A 13785-nucleotide genomic window follows, 5' to 3' on the forward strand; every position below is an offset into this window, starting at 1 on the left:
GCAGTGCTGATTCATTTACACCATGACACAAAAACCTCCACTGAGTGCTGTATAAGATGACAGAGACCAAAATTAGTCATCCCTGATTGTCAGTTAGCTGAAGGTGAAGAGAAACCTGACAACGAAGGTAAAATTAAGTGTCCATCTTTATTTTTGGCATCCACAGATAGTGCCTGTGACGTCAGGAAAACCCACAGACAGTCCATGTGTGGTATTCAACATGTCCCAGGGGTATAGGGAGAATGTTATCAGAGCTTCAGGACAAGGGTATGGTTTCAAAACCACAGGACAAGAACAGAACCGATCAATAAGGAAAGGCCATTTAACACAACAGAAGAAGAGAGTCAGAGAGAGTCGTTTAGGTGTGTCAAAGGGGTACTCACGTTGACATTTGGTGCTGGCAAAATTACTTTCTCCCATTTACTGAGCTTATCCACTCATAAATAAGGCAGAAAAACAGATCCAATTGTCAAAAGTGATTGTTGACAACAGCCTCTGTTTTGTTCACGTCTGGGGAAATAAGTCTGCAAATTACACTGGCGTGGATATAAACGGGGCTCCACTGAAGCAGAGACTGAGCTCGGAGAGGAATACTTTTCCTGATGAATTATGCATTGTTCCACTTTTGTATCATCATGTATGCCACCACCACGTTCATGTTCACTCTGTGAAGAACTTTTTGTCCACTGCGAATTAGCAGCACCTCTCTCTAATCACCTTTCATGTCATCCACAGACAGTTTCTACAGGAGATGCGTTTGCAGTCAACCTGCAAACGACTGTGATTAAACAGCCAGTGTCAGATTGCAGGGACATGGTCTCCTTTTTATGTAATCAGCAACAAAATATGTAGCTTTATCACCAACTTAAAATTTAAGTTAACAATCTGGAGGATAAAAAGGATTAAGTTAAGTCCTGAGCCATCTATATACCACCACAAAAAAAAGGCATTAGTGGGCTTCACAAGGGTAATGGTGCCTTCAAGGTTGCCATTTGTAACTATAAATCTAGCTTTGAGCAGAGAGTACAAAAGGACAGAAGGAAGTGTGGGAGGGAGAGAAAACATCTTAAATTACTTGCTCTTCCAGTTCATCCCACAACCAGATCTCTGTCACGGGTTGGACTGACGTTTGATTGAAAGTGCAGACACGGCAAACCAAGACCCAATTAGCACGTTGGCTAGCCCCTGACGGCAATCTGATGACTACCAATAAATGTCTGTTAGATCACAGTGTGTCAATCACGTCTGGTGGCTCGGGAAGACGGAGCTTTGGTTTACTCCCACACTCGCACAGAAAAACGATCCAGGCTTCAAAGAAAATTGGACATATTTTATTTATGAACACTTTCATACACGTTGGCAGTCACGCATGTCATTTTCACTTCAGCAGCAATGCATTAAGGAGCTTTAATTGAAAGACACTTATACAGCAAGTGATTTCATTAAATGACTGATTGTTTTCTTGTGGCGTCACAATTATTTGTCTTTAGTCATTAAGACTGTTGGGTTGATGAGGATGTGCTGTGGAAATTAATGAGCTTTCACGCACAAGTGTATACTTCTTCCCACTCCCTTTCAACATGTAAATTAATCAGAATGTTTTTTTGTATGTAATTTGTATAGTATATTTTTTTTTCTCTCATTTCTTTTCTAAATGTACTTGTATATTGTTCACATGTTGAAATAAATTACCAATCAATCAATCAATCAATCAAGAAAAAGCATTTTTTCACTCTGTTTAATTGAAAATGAGGCACTGTATTATTAATGCGAATACAGCATTGTCCCTGGATGAGGTCTGCTGAACAGCCATCAGCGGTCAATAACGTATGAATGTCTCTGAATGTGGACATGTGATTCCCTACAAGCTGAGGGTGCAGAAATCTCATGTAGATGGAACCATGTAGCATCGCCTCCAATCCGTCCTCTCTGCTCAAAGTCACGAATCTTTCACCACGCCTTAGCATTCCACATTAGCACACTGATGTAGGCCTTGCCAACCTCAGCAAAAGAAAAAGGTTCATCTGGAGACACACTGCACCAGCCTTACACAAACTGTCCATACTGGGTCCAGTTCTAGGTTTTTGGGGACCTTATGGACATTTTTCAGGGACTCCCTCATAATCCTTAAATCAATTAAACATACTTAATATAATTTGTTGTGCATCACAGTTTCTATTGACTAAGCATAAATGGTCTCCATCTGTAATCATGTACTGTTTTAAATATTAGAGCACAATTTTTATAACTATTTTTTTAAAGCATCCCTTGCCATTGGGTTGCAGACACCTTTAGGTTCCCTGGCCCCTCTTTGAGTACCATGTGTTTAAAAAGTGCAATCGTGGGGCACCACTATAGCTCACTTGGTTGAGCAGGTAATCCATATGCCAATAGGCTGCAGGGGCCTGAGTTTGATTCTGCTACAGACCATTTCCTGCGCGCTCTCCTCATTCTCCTGTCTGCTTCCAGCTGTCCAACAAAGGCTTTTAAAAAATGCCCCAAAAATTTATTAAAAAAAAAAAAAGCCATCGCAACAGCCAGGTGGGATTCTGTGGTCGGGGGCGGAATAAAATAACACATTTAATACATCATTTCTGTTCCCTGTTGCTATTCCAGTGTGAGAATCTCTAATGCATTTGCAGTCATTTATTGTCCCGTGCGTTTTTTCTCGTGTGCTCTCCATCCCCTATGGCTGTCATCATATGTGAGGGGAGGAAGGCTGGAAGGTCCTCGAGGAGCATTGCTGACCCCCTAACCCTTCCAGTGTAGTCAACTAAAGGGAACTAGGGCCACTAATGACCCTGCTGGACCAAAGTCAAGTGCCTCAGAAGAAGACAAGCACCTTGCATTGCTGTGTGGGCTGTTGAAGCACCTTGTATAACCTAAGGTTAAAAGGTGATACAAAAGAGCACACTTAGCAGTCAAGCTTATGTAGTAGCCAGTGGAGCTGCTACCGAGGAAATAAAACTGCCTGCATGTTTACCTAAACCAATCCCAACCCTTAAATTAATTTCAGATCACAAACTGGTGAAGACGTAGAAAAATGTTCCTTTGCATAAATCACAATGATATCCATCACATTTATCTCCTCAAGATCAGAATAAAAACAGGGTTTGTTCCTGGCTGAAATAAGCATCACTACAAATATAATCTGAACATAATTAGTCCTTGTACAGTAAAGGAAATTATTGAGAATTGCCACTGTATAAATAAAACAAAATTAAATAGTCTATGACCTTTTTATGAACAAAAAAACTTTATTATGCTTGAGTAAATAATACTCCCCATTTGCATCATTTTACTACAGCGGTAGTGATTTTGCTTAGTGTTGCAGGAATCTTTACATCTTTGCATAAAAACCTGGAAAATGTGAAAGCGTAATCTTAGCTCCGTTCATCAAAATAAATCACAAGCTGTTTTACAGCCTCACAAGGAAGTTTAGTTTCTGAACTTTACAAAGGAAGACTGCCAGAAAGAGAATAGCCTCAACAACGGACACTTGTTCCACAAAGTAACTGCCACATATATGGAAGTTGTGTTGGTGGATAACATAAGAAGTCCCGTGTTTCACCGAGAAGATAAGCGTTGGCTATGTGAAGATCACAGAAGTTTGGAAATCTCTTACGACCGGATGTTTTTCTCTCCTACACCAGGGAATCTTTTTCTTTCCAAAAATGCTTTGCTTTACTTATCAAATCCTACCAAACTCCCCACTGAAAGACACTGAGAATGAAAGTGTAATACATTTAAAAAAGGTCAATCTACACCTTGCAACCCCGTCCAAGAGGGACCACACACACTCTGTGCATCTACAAGATAATTTGCTCTCCTACAAAGCACAGTTGCCGCCAACTCTTTTTGTTGTTTAACAGTTAGATTCTGGGGGAGGGGCAGCAGCTGTTAGCTGAGCCCAGCTGTCAAAGATGGCTGGCATAGATGAGAGGGGAGGAGCGGATTTGAGCAAACCTGTGCATGAATGGTCCCAAAGGAAACTCACTTTAAAAGAGTTCCCCCAACAGCCCAGATGATAACTGGATGTCTCTGTTTACCTCTGCGTCTAAGGCATATTGGCAATCCCATGCACTCATTACATCCGCTAAATACTGTGATGAAGATAAACCATGATTGACTTGGCAATGATGATGAGGTTTCGCATGAAATGTCTACATAGTCTGCATATTCTTAAAACTTTGGTCCGACTACACACCTCACCAGCATCATTTACAAGAAAAAGTCCAGATGCTCCCGTGGTCTCGTTGCACTACGTCCAAACACAATACAATAAACTACACAGGGCAAATTGAGGTGGACTTGGGCCACTGACTGAAAAGATTATGATTTACAGGGTAGGAGTTTATGACCCCCCCCCCCCTCATAATTATTATGCATGAACTGAAATGAGGAAAAAAATGTTAAGGAAACTGTGGTACAGCTCAGTCTAGACTACAATGCACATTTGCTTTCATGCTGTTCACGCCATGTTATTTCTCAAACCGTACATTAGCACAAATTGAATTCTCCGTCCTTCATTTCCTGTGTTGGAGCCTGGCTAGTTCACTGTGGTCACTGTTGAGACCACTGGAAGCCGGGCAGCATTATGATGCTTAATGACACGGCTTTAAGCGGACTACGTCAGCTGTTAAAATGAAGGCTTTTAGCAACTCTAACCTGGATTTTCTCTTTGCCACTGCTACCATGGAAGATAATAATTTCAAAGTAAGACTCAGTACTGCACGTTCTTTCATAACAAAAAATATTTTTTCTAATGAGAAATATAACCAACGATAATTCATCTACCCGTTACCATGATAGCACCATCATCTGTCCATCATAGCTTCTGTTATTTGGACTGTGGATGACAAAAATGTCAATATATGTATGCTTGGTCTTGCAAAAATATATGTATACTCTACTGAAAACCCCAAAACAGAAATCCTCACAGGACATGAGAATAAAAAGCCCTTTCATGTACAACTTCCAATATGCCCCCACCCCCCGAATGAATCATTGCTCAAAGCCAATGCAGCTCCCTCCCACCTCAAACCACCGAATCCAGAGTTAATCAATGTGTCCAGCTTCAAAGCCATTGGCCTAAAATGCTCAATGAGCTGCATGGCAATTACAGTACATTATAGCTAACAGCATCCAAATCAGCAGACACCCCCCCACCCCACCCCACCCACACCCCCCGCCAGACCAGCAGTGCAGACAATAGAGTCTAACAAAAAAACTATACTGTTGTTTTTCTTAACCTGTCCACAAGGTAAATGAAAGAGAGGATGAGATTTCTTACAAGTGTGTTTTTCAGCCAGGATTGTTCCTCTGCTTTTCAGCTGAAATAACCTATGCAGAGACAATTATGTAATCCCTCACCAGCTTCCCGCTTAACTATCAACGGCATTAGCTGGCAAGCATGACTAAGCTAGAGCTGTCCCAAGCACAGAGGTAAGATAGAGGGCGAGTTATCCTTTATCTATTTTCATAGGGAAACCTAAACATTAAATCCATCCAAAGTATTAGGAGCAGTGTACAGCCACCGTGTAGCACCCCAGGGAACAGGAGCTCCCAGAGGATACACATGCAAAAACAGAGAGGACACACGAACTCCACACAGTGAACTGCCCCAGTTTGAACCCAGGGAGCAGTGCTGAGAACTAAGCCACCATCGTATGGGCTGTGCGGGCTGATAGATCCACCGTCACAGCACTTATTGGTTTTTAGACTTCTGTTTTAATGCTTCAAGATATGCAATTTGATCATGGCATGATGCAAGGAATCACATTCAAGAAGTCTTGATGCATGCTCAATCATCCAGGTAAGAAAATCCCAAAAAGTTGATTCTGTTCATCTGGACGTAGCGTTTTCAGTGCCAGAAACGTCACTCATCCAGGAAGTCACATGGAAGTGGTGGATCTGACTGAAAACCTAAGGAAAATATATGGCACTATGCAGAATGTTAGCTGCACTGATGGGTGTCTAAACAGGTTGATAATTTACAAATTAATGTATAAGACTTGAAAAAAATGATCAACATCATAAACTCATCAGGAAAGTCAAGAATTTAATGAGAAGTAAGGTAGGTTTTGTGTTAAGGAATTTCTGACTGTTTTTCATTAACAAAAAGACAGACATGCACCAGCCCATTCACAGCAGCCAGAAAGGCATTTTATTCTTTCATTCTTTGACTATTTGGCAACCGAGGTCTGTGGTTTCTGTGTTATACTCAAGTCAAAGCAATGTTCAAGCTGGAGGAAACATATCCCCTGAACATTCAAGCTACTTGGAAAATAATCCCTGGTATTATCTGCTCATAATCTTGAATGGATTTTTGACTACAAGTACAAACACGACCCAAAGCGAAACCGTTCTGGACTTACAAACTGGAGGGAAAAAAACAAAAAGCAAAAAAACAAAATCAAGCCAGCGAGGGCAGCTCTCCCTAAACGTACACAGAATTTATCTTGCAACTAAATTGGTTTGCTTCACAACTGGCTCCTAGCGTTGGCGTTTGTGGCTTTCAGTGTGTCAGATTTGACACAGCTCTCTTTCAGTAGCTGTGGGCTGTAGCTAACCACCCACACAACCCACTGGAGACCAAGCAGATTCCCTTCACCAGCTTGACAACACAGATCATTCTCATCATTGTCCCCTCGAGCACTGAGCAGACATTTATTGCCTAAAGCATGTGACTGGTCAAAATATGACTAATACTATAGTGAGCAAGTCTATAAATGCAGTTCCTTTACTGTAAAAATGAGCTGAGGCTTATAGAAAACTACTGAAGCTACTAGAATATAGTGCAAACCACCAACGCCTACAGTTTCCAGAGGGTTAACACCACATCACTTTGGATGACATGCACAATTGAAGCACTAGAAGCCAGCATTTTATGCGCCCGGAGATGTTGTCATATTTCTGCATCTTCGCACCAGTGACCAACGCGGGAGCCGCCACGCAACGTCAATCACAAACTGACAGGTCCACGCTGATGGCCAAAGGGGGACAAAGCAGCCTTCCTCTGGTCCAAGCCCCGAGATTTGTGCATTTTTGACTTGTTTACCAAGATGGGTGTCCAGAAGAGGGGAAATCTAAAAGATTTATGCATATAAATCAAATCAACCGCTCAAACAAAGAAATTCCTTCACACGCTAAAATGTGAGTAATTCAGACCTTTGCAGCAGTTTATGATTATAATTTACGCCAGCTCCTAAACAGCACTCGCAGACTGTGTCCCTTTTGTACAGTCCCAGCTTTACAGCCGAGGAATCTCTGAGGAAGAAGAAAAGAGCCAGTGTCATGCGGTCAGAAGGCATTTTAGTCAGACAAAAATTTGTGTCAGCACTTTCTGCAAGGGAGCGAGAGGCCAGCGTTCAGAGTTAGCCTCTTTCTCAGAGGAGAGCCAGGGTTTAATGGGACTACTCTTCCACTCCATTTGCCTGCTCACATCTTGCAGGCCACAGCTGCATACATGTGAGCCAGTGACTGTCGCTCTGCATACCTCTCTGCAGCCTGGGAGCTCCTGAACCCACTTTAACAGCTGACAGAAGTCATTCGTCTTCAGGCGCACACTTGAACATCGAAACGGACTATGGACAAAACGCACGTGGATGAGACAACACTTTGTCCTGGTAATAAGACTGCAGAGGTCGCTGACAAATTACGCATTTTCGTACCTCCTTACCGGCCCTCGAAATTATCGCACCACATCCTCATGCTGCTGTGTGGGTTATAGTTTTTCTGACTGTGACAACACCAGAAGGTCTTGCTCTGACTTTGGATCCATTTCAGACCCAAACAACAATTTCATGGCTGGCTGGTCTCAAAGTAATTACATATGGCCTCAAGCCGGAGCATCGATCAGTACCCGGGACACTTCTGAAAAATAAGACTATTTTTGATAGACAGCTTCTTTAAGAGAAGACAGCACCTCTACCGTATGGACTATGGAAATTCACAGTGAAAAAGAAGCAGGCTCTATGTTTCATGCATTTATTTCCTGTTGACAGAGTTTTCAGAGTTAACTCACATTCCCAACTCCCGTCTCCTGAAAAACAAGTGTTACATGTTCAACTACTAAATCTTTAAATAACACAAATTTGAAAGAAACAATTTGCTAGAATTAGCATTCCGTATATAGCAGCTTGAAATGTAGTGCCACTTAAACAAGCAAGCTGCTAACTCCCAGTTTAGCCTTCTAACCAAGGGTGTCAAACAAAGGTCTACAATCTGGCCCACAGGACAGTTTTGGAAAATGTGAAGGAGGGCATAAATTTTGCACTTTTAATTTATTTATTTATTTATTTATTTAGTAGTTTTACAGCTTTTCCTCCTGATAAAGACCTCCTCCATGGCAATACCACAACAGAGTAATAAAGTAAACAAATGGGGAAAACAAGTTCCTGTTTTTTGAGGCCACAGTCATTTTTTTAAGAAACATGCTCTGTATACTAACAAAAGCTTTCGGCTTTATAATTACAGGACAGTTTTTGTTCTCATTTTGTGGCCTACTTACACATTGCAAGCTTAACAACATATCTACTGTTCTGTGAGTGTTCCTATACCCCAGGACTTTTCTGTGGTGCATCTGTAGGTGTAAAAAGGTCCCAGCTACACACCGGTTCCTGTGCCATGAAACTTAAGAAGACTCACCATGAGCAGACAACAAATCCGGCTTTGAGGGCAGCGAGGCGCTACATTTCGCTGGGCTGAACCACAGTCCCAAACCCTCTCCAGAGGGGACACCCAGCAGCTCTCTACAAAGGCAATAACAGTGAAATAAAACACTTTAAGGTGAGCAATGAACTGAAAGGGCCTTGTATTGACACACAAGAGAAACAGCAGACACTATTTGACATCCGACTCAGTGGAGTGGCAAGTCCACAGAGTGAACAGCCTGACCTGTCACTGTTCACTCTGCTGTGGATCTTTTTCCAACAGAGAACACAAACAGCTTTCGGGGCTACAAGGCCTGATTGTTAGGGCGGACTGGGACAGCAGACAGTTGTCATATTCCACAGAGGGTGGAATCTGACATAAAGTACTGCTTTGAAAGTTGTGATGTAGAGGCTCTAAGTAGTCTGACCGAAAGTCTGATTATGTCATTAGATGTTGAGTTAAGGACGGGGGAGAGAGGGACCGAAATATCTGTGTGGGTGATGTTAGCAGCCATGTGATTAACACGAAAATGAGTGGGAACTGGAGAGATGTAAATGTGAACGGCTATTGTTTGGCTGCTCCCAGTGTCGAGCATTTAAATTAACATCTTTAATACACACAGGCCACCCAGTGGTAACATTACATTACATCACATACTGCGTCCCCCTTAATGCTCATAAGTACGGTAATCTTCGGCAGCATTTATTAGCTACAGGGGACCCACTGAGCTCATTCCAACTTCATATTTTTATTTTACACTCTACAAAAGTATCCCTGCATGATTCACAGTTTAAAATAATACTTATGCATCTCTAACGGGGACTTGGTGCAGCCTCTCACCTCATCCACTGTCTGAACCCCCCCCCTCCCCCCCCCTCCCCAACCCTTTAACCCGAGACAGCATGAAAAAGGTGGACCACGTTGGGGAGTGTCAAGCATGGGGTAGACATGAGAGAGAAACTGAGGACAAAACATTCATAATGCCCTGGATAATAATTTTAAACACTCAGTGTAACCAACTTTTGCAAATGTTAACTTTTTCTTCCCTTAATATGACCTAAAATGAGCACCTAAAATGAGCATCCAGAGGTGTTTTTGCAACCTCAGGTATTTCCCCCTAGTGGCCATTAAAAAACAAACAAAACAACAAAAACAACAAAAAACTGACCGCCTGGCAACCGCCTAACAACCGTCTGTCGCTAGGGAAAAATGAGTACTCACCAACCAGTTGCGATCAGTTGCTGAATGCTACTGTGATATCATCTACCAGCAACGCAGGCCTAAAGACTGGTTTAATGACCCCTCTGTGAGCACCAGTTGCTATGGGAAAAGCTGTATTCCCTGAGCAGCTGGTGAGTGGTTACAAGAGGTTGTTTGCCGTTCGTAAATGAAACTGGTTACAAAGAGATATATGTTGCCGTGCACGTAAACCTCACAATTACTTTGGTTGCTAAGGAGATTGACACAGTGACCTATAGTTTGCATGGAACTACACTTGTCTGTAAACACCAACTACACCCTATGAGGTAGTGAAACTGTTTAAGTTATGCCTTACTGCTACACCTTTACTTTGAAGGTGAACTTTCTCCATTTCCTGCTTTGTGTCGCACATTTTTTTAAAGTTTCTCTACTGTTTGGTGATTGGTTAATGAGTGTTTGCGAACACTAGTGTCATCCATGCACCATGGGTGACCAAAGAAAGGAGGTTTTTGGAACTCCCCTGTATTTTTTCACCAATTTCACTTACACCAACCTCTAGGAAACTCTTAAAGCTGGCTGGAAAATACACGTTTTCCCCTCGGCCTGTGTAACTGAGGCCTAAACCAACTTTCTTCTGTTTTACTGGTCTAGCAAGTGGCAAGGATTTCTGTGTCCTGGTAGAGCTGTGTGCCAGAGATGCCCAGAGTTGAAATCGATGCCATATGAAGCCAAGAGTATAAAAAACCTGACAGAAACCAAACATTTAGAGCAGCCTGAAGCCTATGCTATTGGCTTACAGGGCTTGGTTGTGCATATCCTGACCTCATTAGAAACACTGATTATGATTAATCTGAGCACCCACCATTACATCAGTGTGTGTGTGTGTGTGTGTATATATATATATATATATATATATATATATATATATATATATATATATATATATGACAGAAAATAAGGAAAGGCATAACAGAGCCAATTTAAAGTTGCACTGGCCCATAGAGATTTTTGGGTACTTTTTATATTAAGACAGCAGCAGTGAGAAGACAGAAAGTTGGGGGTGGGGTTGTCACATGCAGCAAATGCAACATAGCAGGGATGTGCACTGTACCAAAAAAGCTACATGGAATCATGTTCAATAGCAACTTAACTAGCACACACTTTTGGAGAGAGGACATTACTTGCACCAGTTTTTGTGAAACAAATATTTCCCTAAAAGCTTCCAGTGTGTTTTAATATTTTCATTCAAGCTTTCTGAAGTCCCCATTTCAACTCTCACGTCTCCCGCTGCCATCCTCCAGACTCAATGTAGATAAATTTCCCACATCAACTAAGAAAAAGAAACAGAAGGTCATTTCTGCACAAAAGACAGAAAAGAATACGGCAACACAGTAATCAAGTTTTCTCAAGGGTGTCACGCAGAGTTTGAATACTTTTTTCCCCCCATTTTCTAATTATAGTTTGCACATTGCTCTCTGTAGGGGACACTTTATAAGACTTAATCTGTTTTACACCAACTTGCCAACACATTAATTAAGCTGAGCAAACCAAAAGTCTAAATAAATTACAGCAGGAATCATGGGAGGCAGTAAGAATAACTCCATCATTCTGAGTTAGACGCTTAGAAATATTTTTGTTCTGGGATTTGCAGGCTTAGAGGGGAAATCTAAATAACGTCTGTGATGCTATGCTTGGGGTAACATTTGACTTTTTTAATTGAAAGCAAACATGAAAGCCCACATCGTGATCTTTAAATAAAATGTCATCTCCTCTATCAAACACTATTTTTTAACTGCAATTTTTCTTACTGTGAATTTATCTGACATAACATTTCCAAGGAGATCTGGTTATGCGAGTTTAGTGCGTATGCAAGTGAAACAGTCTGCAGAAATACAGCTAATGGTTCGGGGTTAGAGAGAGCTAGCAGAAGCCATAGAAAGCCACTCCCCTTGTCACTCCAATCCAGAAGGGTCACATTGTTTGGGCAGCTGCCCCCCAGCAGATGATGATTAGAAGAGAAAGAAGGGCGAAACACGTCCCTGTGCTGCTTGTCTGGTTTAGAAAGATACGGCTTGTTGCGGCTAAGCCTGGTGCACAAAATGAAAAAACATCCACAGAAATCCTAATCATCTGGCAGAATAAAAAGTAAATTCTCTTTTGTCTGCTGGGCTTCTGTGTTATTAGCCGAACAGGCCAAGAAATAAGATCAAAACAAATTATGTGACCAACACACTAAGTCCCCATTTCACTGATAAATAAGGCATTTAAGCTTTCCCTCTCATCTCCTCCTCAAAGGCCATGAGTGTTTCAGCTTTCATGTAATACAAATGCCTCTGTGTAAAGGCTAGCACTTCATTTTTGCCTTTTCAAGCTAACATCATGAAGAAGCCACTGTTCTGTCCAATTTGAGAAACGGGTACTCAAACAAACTTGCCTGCAGCTACACGCTCAGAGAGTAGGGTCGTTTGGCCCCGATCGCATTTTCCATTTCTGAGATATCTAGGACAAAAAACACATGATAACCTAACATCACTTACAAATATTTAAATAAATCACCAATTAAAATGAGTAAAAACCAATTAAGACAGGTGATGGAGAGAATAAGCAATGCAAACTAATATGGTGGGCTCTTTAATTACACGCTGTAGACTAATTTAGAGTAAACTTGGTACAGTTATTAATTTTATGCCCCCGACTCAGGTCACATAAGAGGCAATGAAATTCAAATTAGTTTTAGAAATAGAAACAAACCAACTTTTTAAAAATAACAAAAGAATTTTTTCAATCCATTATAGGTGAGATGCACGGTATCAAAGCATAGGAAGCTATTTTTGGCTGCTCCCTTGCCACTAGGGGTCACCGCAGCAGGTAGCTCCACCTGTTTGATTTGGCAGAGTTTGATGCAAGACGCCCATCCTGACATAAACCCCACAGGGATTTGTGTCTCTGGCTGGAATTGACCGAGCGACCTTTCACTTGTCAAGCGAAAGGTCGCTGGCAGCTGGAAAACTGTAGTAGCATTCAGTAAAGGTCCCACTTTATCACTTGTTGTTCACAAAGAGCCAGTCAAGAGCTGAACCACGAAACATATGAGCAAATTTACTCATTATATGATGTAAGTAAGTGTAATTAAATCTAAGTGTAAGTAAAGCTGCAATGTTTCAAACCTTGCATAAGTATAGCAGAAGTTTACCTGCAATGGGCAAGAGGTGTTTTAAACCTCATTTTGGGCCAAAGTAACTAAAGTCTTTTCTTGGAATTAAACTTAGGGAATTCTCCCCATTCATTTAGATAGCCTTGGTCCTGTTTACATGAAATAACTGCCTGAAGAGGTTACCAAGATGGCTGCTGAGTGTCTTCTGCTTCTAGAATGGCATCTTTGCAAACCTTGGTCATGTCATTAGCAAACACTGTTACCGCGCAGCATGCAGCCTCCTCAGCTTACATGCTGCTGTGCATAATGAACGTAATGAACACAGGACACCTGTCCACATAGCAGTTACACCCGTCCACCATCTGCATAAATTTAACCAACACTTTTCAACTTTTGCTACCACTGGTCAGTGTTTAAAAGACGTTGGTGAATTCTAATGTGGTACAGTTGTAACAAATCGGTCTGTGAAATTTCTTCCCTCCTAGATATTTCACGATCAGGTGCAAGCGCACAGTGGAAACATTTAGGAACCACTGATTCAGCCACATAAAGCCACTGAGGTGCATAAAAGTCGGCAACGCTGTTGACTCAATTAGTGCAGGGGGTCATATGATTGTTGGGTTTTTCTCTGTATCTATGAAGCGCCTTGAGGCGACTTTTGTTGTGATTTGGCGCTATATAAATAAAATTGAATTGAATTGAATTGAAATTGCAGAGTTCCAAACCAGCTCTCGGTGTTGCCAAAGAGCTCTTGTAGGTGCAACGTGCAGGTGATT

At 41.6% G+C, this 13785-nt stretch overlaps 1 protein-coding gene across 6 annotated transcripts in view; it reads right to left on the reverse strand.

Annotated features, from left to right (window-relative positions):
- The window catches only part of tanc2b (tetratricopeptide repeat, ankyrin repeat and coiled-coil containing 2b), a 185807-nt gene that overhangs the window by 158807 nt on the left and 13215 nt on the right, over window positions 1-13785 (reverse strand). For 5 of the 6 annotated variants that reach the window (XM_085416911.1, XM_085416910.1, XM_085416906.1 and 2 more), the window contains exon 2: window positions 8650-8753. The exons of the other annotated variant lie outside the window; for it this stretch is intronic. The gene's annotated coding sequence lies outside the window, so the exon portion shown is untranslated. The remainder of the gene's footprint in view (window positions 1-8649; window positions 8754-13785) is intronic. 6 annotated transcript variants of the gene reach the window in all.

This window comes from Rhamphochromis longiceps, linkage group LG8 (genome assembly GCF_057381845.1).
Source record: "Rhamphochromis longiceps isolate RC_006_pf linkage group LG8, R_longiceps_female_GT1.1, whole genome shotgun sequence".
NCBI lineage: Eukaryota > Metazoa > Chordata > Actinopteri > Cichliformes > Cichlidae > Rhamphochromis > Rhamphochromis longiceps.